The sequence below is a fragment of the Vanacampus margaritifer genome, chromosome 19, assembly GCF_051991255.1.
Source record: "Vanacampus margaritifer isolate UIUO_Vmar chromosome 19, RoL_Vmar_1.0, whole genome shotgun sequence".
In the NCBI taxonomy this organism is placed as follows: domain Eukaryota; kingdom Metazoa; phylum Chordata; class Actinopteri; order Syngnathiformes; family Syngnathidae; genus Vanacampus; species Vanacampus margaritifer.
Window position 1 is genome coordinate 10,844,190 of NC_135450.1, and position 12,863 is coordinate 10,857,052.

Below are 12,863 nucleotides of genomic sequence, written 5' to 3' on the forward strand. Positions count from 1 at the left end.
TAGATAAAATAAAATGGAGAAGTGATTGTGATTTATGATGTTGAAAATAGCCCATTATCTACTTGTTTTGACAGAGATCGCGTACAACCCCCAAAGTTTATGTAGTACTGAAGATTTATTATGAGATTATTATAAGATTTCAGCATGAACCATTACCTCACCAAGCCTGTTTATTTATTTTTTTATTTTTTTAAATAACAAAATATGGCCAAGTACATCTCCTGTCCTAGTAGTACGTAGTAAATGGCAAATACTGCATCGTACACAATATCAGCTGCGTTTCATCTCAACATGAAGACTCACCTTGAAATGGATATTTTTCTATTGTGTAGTCATCGCCTGCAAAAATTCCATCCCATAAAGCCGAAACATGAGCAAGAAGTAATAAATACGGTAATGAAATGTAAAGATTTTCAGGATCTCAACATGGCTTAAGTAAAAAAAAAAAAAAAAGTTATTGCTCATATTGTAAAGCCCTTAACATATATCTGCAATGTATCCTTTGAGTCTGGCCGTTTTCCCCAGAATATGAAAATATTGCAAAAAATAATATCTCTTTTTAAGAATGATAATCAACAGTTTCACCAACTAGAGACCAATTTATCTATTTCCTCAATTTTCCAAAATAAATGAGAAACTTTTCAATTCTGGACAAGCATCAAATATTAAATGAAGGTCAGTATGGTTTTAGATCTCAAAGAACTACTTCATTAGCATTAATTGAGGCAATAGAAGAGATTACAAACGCTTTGGATCAGAACAAATATGCTGTTGGTGTTTTTGTTGATTTCCAAAAAGCTTTTGATACAATCAATCATTCAATCCTACTTAACAAGCTTGAAAAATATGGAATTCAGGGAGTGGCTGGACAATGGCTAAAAAGTTATTTAAAGAATAGGGCCCAATATGTCAAAATAGGGTTATATACATCTAATAAACCTTCTTGTGGGGTCCCCCAGGGGTCTGTGCTGGGGCCAAAACTCTTTCATTTGTATATTAATGATATATGTACCAAAAAAAATTATACCAATATTTTTTATAATAGGGAAAACTATAACTAGCTCATAACCACAATGAACCACGAACTATGCATATTGAAGAAATGAATGGACCTAAATAAATTATCCTTAAATACAAGCAAAACTAAAGCAATGCTGTTTGTTATTCGAAAAATGGATCCTGGATTACAAAAAAATATTGATAGTGCGTTAATTGAAACTGTGATTGAAAATAAATTCTTGGGAGTAATAATTGGTAGTAAATTGTCTTGGAAACCGCACGCCAGACATGTAACCTTGGTTCTTCCATACCTCTCACATATTGTATCGAAGTTTTGGGAAACACGTACCAGAATACAATTACATTACAACAATTGTTGCGTTTTTTCTTGTATTACAGCAAACCCAGAATGTATTTGCCTACGTCCACTGAGTTCAACATGGCTGCCATCGCAGTGCATCTGACTGCACAGATAAAGGTAAAAAAAAACAACAGCAAAAAAAAAAAAGATGTCAAAGTAATTACAGCTTTTAAGTTTTGTCTAGCAATTATGCTGTTTGTTTCTCTTGACTGGTTTAACAATTGTGTGCATTTGAAGCGGCTTGACATTGAGGTGTAAGTCTTTTTTCTTGTTTATTCAAAGTTTGAAGTTATGTCTGAGAACAAACAATACTGAGAGTGGGTTCAAAGCAATCCTGTGAGTTATGCATTCATATAGGAAGTAAGGTGCGGAGAGCATTTGAATAATAGGTTCATCGAGTTGCTTTAAGACCAGGGTTGTCCCGATTCGGGGCCAATCACGTAATTTTTTGTTGATCGCTAATATAATGGATGAGTAAAGATTGGATTTTAAAAAAAATGATCGTAATTTTCAGAAGTCACACCGGATATTTATGCTCTTGTATTCTCATTGTGTTTTCTATATAAAATGCATTTTATAAAATTCATTCCATAAAAATACTATATCGATGCAATATTTGTCCATGTCACATTATTTACATAATCTTGAGGTCTGAAGGTATTGCAAAATGGAAGAGCGATAGGTACCGTTTTGAGTTGTTGTGGTGAAGCGAAAAACATGAGAGAGAAAAATGCACACTATTTCACAGCTGACCAAATGGTGCTTGTCAGAATGGCAACACTAGGGGGCAGTATTGCTTGCCTCTTGTTTGTATACTCTCCATCAAACCAGTTACTACAAATCTATCCAGAAAAATATACGGATTTAAAATTAAAGATGTGATGTAAGGCTTTGATTCTTTTAATGGTAAAGTGGTTCCAAATTCCCACATAAATATAAATATTATTTCCATCCGCACCAAAGAAAGACCTTGTAATAAAATGATTAAGCAAATTATTTTTTCTTAACTCTTTCCGCAGCAAATTTCCTTTCATGTGAACCTCCCTAGTGAAATGTATTGGAGTCAGCGCTCTGTGACCATTCATGCAGATAAGGTTTCACTATTTAGTTTTCACATAAATAATCAAACTCGTTCCCCTCAAGAGAGGCGGGCTGTGTTTATTTTCCACGTGTGAGGTCAAAAACAACTTTTTTTGCCTCTCGTCTTTTTGCATCTTTTTTTCCACGTACATAAGCGTCATCAAGGCCGCGGAGCACAAAGGGCCTGTTTGTGTAATCACTCCACGTTTCAGCCTATGCTGGCTATGTTAAGAATGTGCTGTCACTGTCGACGCATGTCGCAGATCCTGTTCTCTATCGAAATGATGCGTGTCGCAGCTTGAGACTTTGCGGCTTTATTTGGGATTTGAGGTGTGAGGAAAGAAAGTGATTTCGCACATTGCAGCTGGAGACTTGACGCCCATTAGAATTCACGTGGGTTACCGTCAAATTGTGCTGCTGCCTGCTGCTATCTCCACCGGCAGCATAATAGCAGCTCATGCGAATGGTCAGCAAAAGTGTCGGGAGGGTAATTTAGCCGGACGAACGAGGGGGGTGATCTAACTGTCAGTGGATAAAACCGCAAAGGGGCGCTGGTCTTTGTGTGAAAACATCAAGGTGCCCATTATGATCATTTAGCAGCCACCGACTTTCATATTGGCAAATAGGACCGTAATTGCGCTAACCGTTCATATCACCTCCTCTCGTCTTCTCCACTTCAGCTGTCGCTGCTAATAAAAGCAATGTTGCAATCTGGAAAAATTATCTGAAAAAAAAAAAATGTGTACGACGCTACTATATATAAAGCTCTTCCTCTCGCTGGCCTCCTGTGCGTCCGCTTCGATTAAAAAAAAAAAACGTGCGGATCGGATGCATGTCATCGCAGAGGAGTTGGCAGCGTGCGATGACGCTGAGGTTTGAAACCCCATTAAAAATTGTCACTTTATTTAAAGCAGCTGCCTCGCCAGCAAGTACCACATCCTTCTGGAAAAGCCATCGAGCTCAGAAGCTTGATGATCGTGCCGGCGGCGGCGGCGGCGGCGGTGGGGGGGGGGATTAGACTGGGCGTTCGAGATGAAATTGTCCCGGTTGTTAGTTTGCTTCCCCCAATGTGACGTGAGGGCAATGAAAGCTTTTCATTTTCTTGTCAGCTGAATTACAAGCGTCTGTCCGGCGTTCCTGCGTCTCTGGGAATATTATTGGTGAAGATGTAAAAGCTGACTAAACCATCATGTGCTTGTGTGTGGGCCCCCGACCCCTGAAGCCAACGAAACCTAATTCGCAAAATCGGAAACAGCCACAGACACGACAGACCAAAATGCACTTTCACACTGGATGATGTCGTTTTGTGGCCCCACACAGGGTACAGTTTTAATACCCAATTACAATAAATGATAAAACAGATTTAAAATAAGCTTGAAGTCCTAATATAATAAGCCTTAGGTAAACAACAAAATAACCACTTACTGTCATTTTTTTTCTTACCATTCAAGGACGGCACAAAACTGCTGAACAGCCAAACCAACCTACTCATGTTGTAGTATAGGACACTATTAAGATTGCAACCTACAAGTACAGAAGATGCATATTTACAGTTTGGCACCCACAGCAAATGTTTCTTTTTTTGTCCCCCAATATTTTTTATATTTTAGTGGGATTTTCTTCTACATTTACCTCTCTTTTTTCATGAAAAACATATACTGTAGAATGTTTATCAGCATTTTCTGAAGAATTGTATAAAAAAAATTTTTGGGTTAAATTTGGGGGATTAATGAAGAGGCGACTCAGAATGTAGTCAGGGGCCCATCTTTGCGCAATACAAACGAATGTAAACTGCAGCAAGATTAGACAGTAGCATCGTACATGGCAACTGTGCATGAATCCTACACAGATTTGTGAATGGCAGACTACATTATTTTCTGACTCAAATAATATGGGCACAATGAGTTCAAATAAGACCAATAGTTATACAGTAAATAAAAAAAAAAAAGTCTGCACACCTCTGTTCTGTTAAAATGACAGTTTTAAATCCTCAATTTTTCAAAAAATTAAAACTGTATTTGAACAGGGGTGTGTAGACTTTTTATAGCCACTGTGTTACTTGAGCGAGCTCTTAATTTATTATTATTTTTTTTTGTGTGTCTATCGGATCACTGAAAATGATGTCATGTCACTCAAGTAGGATGAAAGCATGGCAGGACTTGTTACATCTTGACGTCAATTAGCAAGAACAAAGTACACGGGGGTGCAGGACGCATGCTAGCAACAAGTCCAAATTACAAAGAAGTTGAAAGGGATGCCAAAGTAAAGAAGAAAAAAAAGCTGTGGTCTACTTAAAACGGGTACACAAGGATATGTACAAAACACATTTGATGTTCTATTAAAAGCGCCATACATGCTGTTTTAATTTAAATGTCAGCCATGTAGAGTTCAAGGAATTAACGCTCTTGTAAAATGTCAATGCAAAAAGACGGGCTCAGACTTTAGCTTTGATTTTCAGTTAGAAGTGTCTGGCTGTCTACCATTCCTTCTTACCCATCACTCGTTGGTGAAGTCAACAGAATATAACCTTTTTTTTTCTTTTTTCTTTTTTTTTTCAGGAGAGCTCAGTATTGTTCATTCGATTTGACATCATCATTGCTCTCCTTTTTTTAAAAAAACAAATAAATTAAAAAAAAATTAATAAATGTTTTTTTTATTATTATTATTATTTTTTTAAATATATATATATATATCTATATATATATATATATATATATTTTTTTTTTTCAACAGAACATAACCTAAATCAGACCTCACTTGTGCCCTGATGTAATCATTTTTCAATTGAAGTGGTGATAGAAGGTCCCACCCTGAAGAGCTTCAAAACCTTCAAAAAGCTTAAAAAAAAAAAAAAAAAAAAAGGAAAGCAATGATGATGACATGTCAAATCGGTAAAATTACCGAATTAACAATACTGAGCTCTCCAGGAAAAAAAAAAAAAGAGCTTCAAAACAACTTCCTTATACCCTATTTCCATCATCCGGGGCAGCTCCCAATGGGCGCAGGGGTGCGAGGGCCCATCCATCGCTGCTCTCAGCTTTAATTGCATTCTTGGTTCTTTCACTGAAACGCCCCAGCTGTCAGTCCCGTTTTTATGTTTATACATACCTTAAACAGCTTCACACGTACGTACACAAAGTCAGACAAACACACTCTCGCGCACGCGGACCGCTTTTGTCTCGCTCGTTCAACATCAGCCCGTCGATTGAGTCCTTACAGCAGGGGTGCTCAAGTACGGTCCTCGAGAGCCCCTATCCAGCCTGTTTTCCATGTTTCTCTCCACTAACACACCTGATTCATGGCTTTTGCAAAGCTTTCTGATTAGCTGATCAATTCGATTCAGCTGTGCTGCAGGAGGGAACCATGGGAAAACAGGCTGGATAGGGGTTCTCGAGGACCAAACTTGAGTACCCCTGCGTTATAGCATGCAGATGGGTTGGTGGTCTTCCAAGGTAAACCTCCCTCGGTGCCAGACGCGGAGTCCGCGCTGGCTGCCAGCGCTATCACGGTCTGCTTGCGTCCACCAACACCGCGACGCTCGGCGGCGGGCGCCGGCCTCAGCGTGTCCGTGCGCACGCACACACAAGTCCAGTTCCTGTTGTGCTTCTGTCCGCCAATGTCTAGAGATGAGTATAAACAAGCTCAGAAACACAGCTGTTTATTATTCCAGGTAGATGCAGTCAAGGCCCGCAGCGACTGGGGTGGGGTGGGGGGGCGAAAACACGTCTGTTTATTTTATTTTGGGCTCTGAAGTGTGCCTGAGGACTTGCTCAACAGGATGAATAACACATTTCGGAGGAGAGAAAAGGCAAAAAGGCAAATAATCAGCACTCGAGCAGGAAGACAGAGGGGACGTATGGGAGGGGATTTTTGCAGAATTTTTGCAAGGGCAGCACAAAACAGTAAAAACCCCTCCCCAAAAAACATTGGTCGTCGTCCTGACGCTTGATTTCGGGTGAAAAAATATTTAGGAACTGGGCGAAATGAGGGAGAGGAAAGGCAAAACCGTTTTGTTTTTGTCTATGAAAGTTAAAATGTTTGACTTGGCCCAACGCCGGCTTAGAACTGTACTCTTCTGGTGGGCCCGAAGCAGGGGTCAGCTAACATCGCTGTACTTACGCACAATGTCTGCCACCACAACTGTGGCCGAGTGGTTTGATTGATCCAGCAAAGGCCCCTTTCACACAGTTTCCGGAAAATTGGCGCGTCACAGGTGTAACAATGGAACGTGATTTACAGAAGTGGGCATTCCATCAATACTGACGCATGGTCCGTCAATCTGTAAATGACGGACGCCCGTTTTGTTGACAAATGACGGGAAACTTCCAAAAATGACCAAGCAGCGGTGGAAGTGTTTATTCGTTTATATATGGAAAGTGGAAATGCTTTTACCTATTGTAGATAAGAGCCTGCCAAGTTCCTATTCTGTTCCTGTACAGTAGGTGGCAGTATGCACCAAAGAGCTGTAATCGGCCAATAAATTAAGCGAAGAAGGAGGAGATGAGAAAGAAAGTGGATGCTTGCGTGGGGTCAGTATCTCACAAACGCACAATTCTAGCTGCCTGTTACCCTTTTAAACAGTTTTTACTGACGGTGCTAAAATAGTGGTGACAAAATGTCATTTAGTGATGACAGGAACATGGTTGTAACATTGATGGAGTGATAGACTGACGATTGATAACGCGGTACCTGTGAAATTTGCTGAGGGTCCTAAAATGGCGGCGACGAACAGGTTTTTGGTTATTTAGGAACAGTTCAGTTCATCTTGAAATAATGATGGATTGACGATGATGGACAAGTGTCCCGGCCATTAACTCTTTGACTGCCAGACGTTTTCAGAAAAGGGATGCCGTGGGTGCCAGCCGATTTAAGCATTTTTGACTGATCTTTCAAGGTCCACAGAAAATTATGTGTTTGGACTATGGAAACACACATACTACCAAATGAAAGATTGGACTCTCGTCTTTCATCAGGAAAAAAAGTTTGTTTCTACCTTATTCCGTTTTTCAGTAATCAACAATAGAAAATGGTTAGTTTCACCTCTGTTTTGAAAAAAACGTCTTTTAACGTCTTTGGCACTTCTCCATAGGAATTTACTAAACGTTATTTAACGTTTTTGGCAGTCAAAGAGTTAACGAATGACCAACCGGCAAAATTCATGACGCGCCCGTCTTCGTGGATTTATTTGCTTGTGCCTTTCAGATTGAAGCTGTGATTTTGTGAATCAATCTTACCATTTTTTTCTAATGCAGCTTGATGCATGGAGGACCGTTGCTTTTGTACCAGATGTATCAAATATGACAAATCAAGTCATATGTGGAAGTTGATTTTCAAAAAAAAAAAAAAATTGTTTGTCAAAAGGACCAATAAATACTCCATTTACAAAGAATCAGAATGTTTTCTCAAATATTTCATGGTTCAGGCTTTATAGGGTTGATGATGATATCTTTGACAGACTCAAGTCCATTAAAACTAACAAACAAACAAAACACACACAAAAACAACACACTAGAAAAAGCACACACAAAAAAAATACAGTTCATGTAACCAGTATTTCCAGAACATTGCAGTGTACCTAAAAGCCAAAGAGTCCAAAAATTCTCAAAGTAAAAATTAAAAAGTCGACCCACCAAAAAAAAGTCTCAACAACCCATTCCCAACAACACATCATTACCATTTTGGTTTGAAGTGGCCATTTTTAAGGTCCTGTGCTCTCAGCTTTCTGCCATTCCCTTTCACAAAGCTGCCATCCCACTTTTGGGCGCCTGGAAATTCCCTGGTCAACATAAAGCCCCTGTTCCGTGGCGCTACCTTGCAGAAAGACAGCGTGAAAGTTGCTGTGTAACACAAGAAGAAGAAAACTTGTTGAAAGCAACTTGTAAGCCAGCAAATTCGGAAGCCGACTTCCAACCCCCTTATTCCCTAGCGGCAACCTTTCACACAGACCAGCGACACGTGTAGGGAAAAACCGACCTTGACATGTAGTGTGAAAGGGGCCGAGAAGGTGAACTTGTGAAGTCTGTCTGGAGCAGAAGCCAGGTGCCTTATCCCATTGCCCTGCGTTAGCACAAAGATCTGAACTAGCAGAACCTTGGCGAGCCTCATCAGTCTGGCGCTCCGAATGAGATCTGGTATCGTCTTACAAGTTTTGAAGCCCTTTCGACGTCTCTGTCAAACTTCGCCTGTTGTGTTCAGACCTGATGACTAAAACAGATCAACTGCACTGGCGAGACACCATTTAAATTTCATTGTTCCAGTGTTGTGTTGACGGAGCGGCTCCATACTTTCTGTCACGTTGAAACCAAAGATAACCAATTGTGCTACTCATAACTGGGTCACTTGACACATGTAATGGAAATGCAGCCTAATGGACCTGATACCTCATCAGGTTTTTTTTAAATTTTTTTATCATCAAGGCCCAAAATGCTCAATTGGGCACAAAAATGTTCCGGCAGCTCCCACATAATTAGCACTAGCCGCAGTTTTCAGATGCTATTTAGATATGCGATGCTAACAAATGAGGCTTTGCCATTATAGCAACAGACTCCATCGTGGCGTTTCGGCGGCCCAAGTGTGTTTCTTTCTAGTGGTTTGAGGAGCTTAGGCCGTTTCCTGAGGCACGTTTCCGTAATGCACATTCTCCCCCTTGGCGTGTAATTGCAGTATTATTGCCGTGAAATACTGCAGTACACAGTCCATGATTTCAGCGTTGGGCATGACACCAACTTGTGCCTTCAGTACATTTAAGGACTGTTTCTTTTGCTTGGGAACTGGAGTCACATTTGGCTGCACGTCTGGATCCTCTTAAATAATACAAACACTGCTCCAGCGCCATATTTTTCTGAACAAACATAGAAAGGAGCTATTATGCTCGTTGCTTCTTTTTTTTTTTTTTAATGCAGGGACTTTGGCAGATTTGAGCATTGCTGCATTTGTAGTGGAACAAAAAATCCTTTGATCTTTTTGTGCGAAAAGAAAAGTTTTAAGTTGATCTCTTTAGCCCCTTCGATTAAGAGCTAACTTGGAGGAAACCCACCAAGGGATGGCAGTTCTGTGCATTTCGCATTTTTCAAGTGAATCTACTTCTGTCAGCAGTGTCCATTTTAAGCATCTCATGAATTTTTGACTTTGTCAAAATGCTCACCTTTGACGACACTTTGACTTGTAAAGCGCCATGTTTTGCAAACAACTTGCAGCCATTTTAGGTTCATTCAAAGACAAACTTAACCGAGAGATTTTATCCGATTCCTGGCTGTTAACCTTCATACCCTGGACACGTCTTTCCACCTTTATCTTTCACACAAGCCGGCTTTCAGCCTCTGATACTAGCTAAGATAAGACTCAACTCATTTAATAACAAGCCGCACTTTGTCAGATAGAGTTTGTAAATAATTCTTTAAAAAAAGAGGATTCAAGATGTTTATTGCTACTCTCAGTTGACGCTTACTGTCAAACTAAACAAAACAAAGAAAATTTGACTGTTTAAAACGACTGCATAGCTTAGCTAGCTAACTGCTAATGCTAAATAGCAATTTTGGGCTTTGGGCAGGGCTTTGTTCCTTTAAATGGGGAAGTCAAATCAAAAATATTCTTGAAAATAATATGTTCTATGCGCCTATAATTGTCTAAACACGGTAGTAAACATAGTAAGTAGTGGACAAGGAATGAATTATACAACCGCATGGCCTTCACTAGCTTGATGCTAACACATAACGATAAGTTCCATCGACACCTTAAAACCAAAATCATCCATGTGGGGGTGTTGTGCTGTGGCCCTTTTAAGCATTGTTTATTTGAGCACAAATAAGCAACTGATAATATAAAAAAACTCAGTAGACTTATATTTTGAATTATCTGCGAAGAATACCAATATTAGTACAGCATGGCTAACTGAGGAATGAGTCTCCATGCAGTTCTGTCAGTGCAACCCATAAACATTTCTCTAAACAATGTAGACTTTTCCGCCTTCATGACGCTTGAAAACACTTGACGCAGTGAAGCTCCACGTTATTAAAAACAACTCGCAGAATATCATCTAACTGTGAATTTATGACACCCCCTGTGTTCTGACAAGTAGGGACAGGACAGTTTGTCTGGCGTAACTGTGCGGGCCGCGGGGGTCCATGTTTAGTTTGGATGTCGCTGAATAGGGGAGGAATGTGAAATGAAGGTTTTTTTTTTTCTTTTCTTCGTGCACCACACAGTGTGAATAAAACCGTATTGTGTTATCTAAAACAAACATAGAAAAGGTGCGAAAGCCGATTTTAAGAATACAAAACCGGTCGTAATTAGTAGAATTGGAAATAACGTGTAACTTCCGTTTTTCTCCATCGATTTATTCTATATAAACAAAATTGACATTAACATTATATCGCAGCTTTTTTTGATAATGGAGGCTTTTCAAATCAGGCAAGATTAGCACGACAGCAGCTAGCTGTCGAGTTAAAAAGGAAGCTGCACCCCTCTTTTTTTGTAAACCTCAAATTTTCTGCTGGGTAACCCGACCACTTGGCCTCTTCCTGTGAGATCAGGCAGGGTTGAAGTGAAGCAGCTCGGGGGCGGCTGTGGCTCGCAAACAGCTGGCAGCCGTGCTGTGCTTTGGCACCTGTAGCCCGGTGTCACTTAAACAAACACGGCACTCGTCCAGTCATGGGGAAAAACTGCAGGAGGAATCGTCAGAGCTTCACCTGAGGAGATGACTTCCACTTGAACTCTAAAATCTGGAGTTGGCAGGAGTTGTTATGGTGATGGCCTGCAGATGGCGATGTTGCTCTTGTTAGCGATGGTTCTCTCGCCTGGGAGGCCCGAGTGCTCATTGACTACTTTTCTGGCTCCTTCTCTCATTTCCATTGGCCGGAGATCAAAGGCTAGATTTATACTGACCACTACCACACAACCATGCATATTCATTATTGCAGTTTCGTCACTCTTATTAAAATAGCCGTTGTTGTCTTTGAAGGCTTTTTTGCATCATATGTATAATCGCCACTGTATCAGCAATACTGGTCACTAAACCGTTTGGCTAAAACAAGTGTGAAATGGAACTTCGTCTGTATGATGGGCGCATCGATGACTTTTTAGTGCTTCTGCGGCACACGACATTTTTCCCCGTAAAACAGGACAAGAGAGTCGCGGGCCAGATAGACGTAAATAAAACGAGCGTGGGGGGAAAAGTGTCCCTCCCGAGGGTAGTGAAACTTTCCACAGGTTCTCCGTGTTTATGTGAGGCTGGCAGCTCCTCCGAAGAAGTCTGACTCGAGCTTCCCTTCTGCTCTCGCTATCTCTCCCGACTTTTTCCTTGATTTTGCACTTTTTTTTTACCGACCAAGAAAAGAAGGCAGAGGCGTTAAAAGGGCTCACGGTGGAGCCTGGGAAGGAGCCATGTTCCCACTTTATAGCCCCTAGTTACCATTGCTCTGTTACCTTAGCCATGACACAGCTCTTTTTCCCAATCGCCAGCCCAGATCAACAAAGCTTGAGTAATAATTTAAACAGTCAACGTGTCCAAATATGGTACAATATGAATTGACGTGTCTCATTTGACGCAATAAAAGTCATATTAAACATTTTGTATAGTGACACATAGCTCCAAAGCCTTTTGTCCACACAAATGCTGTCTGTGATTTAAAATTGTTTTTATTATTTTTGCATTTTGGCCCTTAAAAACAAAACAAAACTGGCAGTCATGATTTTAATAGATTTTTGTGTGATTGATTTTTATATTTAAATGTGATATTTAGTTCCTATCCAGCAAAAAGCATTTATCTCAAATTGTTAAAATTTTTAACTAAAAAAAGATGACAAATGGATTTCTGATGGACAATACGTTACAACTGAATTTGGGAGGAAAAATAAAATGAGTAGCAGCACTAAACATGGCTTCACTAAAACTTTAATTCTTCCATTTTTCTTTTAACACTGTCTGGAAAGGTGTTGGTAATGGGCCGAGACCCAGCCTTATTTCAAGGTACTGGTACTCGTAACGGTGTGGCCATTTTTTGATCAGGAATTAGAAAACCTTCCCAAAACTCACTCAGTAGCGCTCCCTGGAATGTTGGAAAATATTGGACATGAAATTGGTTGTACGTGCCGATCATAACAGCATGGAAAGGTCATTGAACACAAAGTCGGCCATTTTAGGGCCAATTCCAGTTGAACTCCTACTAGGGACGATATTGGAAAATCATGCGGTAGCAATATAGTTGCTGAATATAGCGATATCGATATTTTCGAGATATTTAACATGTACCTAAAGAAATTACGTTTTTATTGTCAGATGAAAAAAATTAACATTTTCATGCAGCAAAATAAGCAAACTCAACATAATCTTAATTGTAATTACCTCTCGATAATGTTCAACTTTTAAATGGCGGTGCACATTTTAGTGAGCAGATCAAACTCCATATGAAACTTATTGCATGTT

The 12,863-nt window shown here is 40.0% G+C and overlaps 1 protein-coding gene across 1 annotated transcript in view; it reads left to right on the plus strand.

Annotated features, from left to right (window-relative positions):
• Positions 1 to 12,863, plus strand: part of runx2b (RUNX family transcription factor 2b) — a 131,186-nt gene that overhangs the window by 16,757 nt on the left and 101,566 nt on the right. Inside the window, 1 exon segment of the mRNA XM_077552379.1 lies at positions 1,399 to 1,477. The gene's annotated coding sequence lies outside the window, so the exon portion shown is untranslated.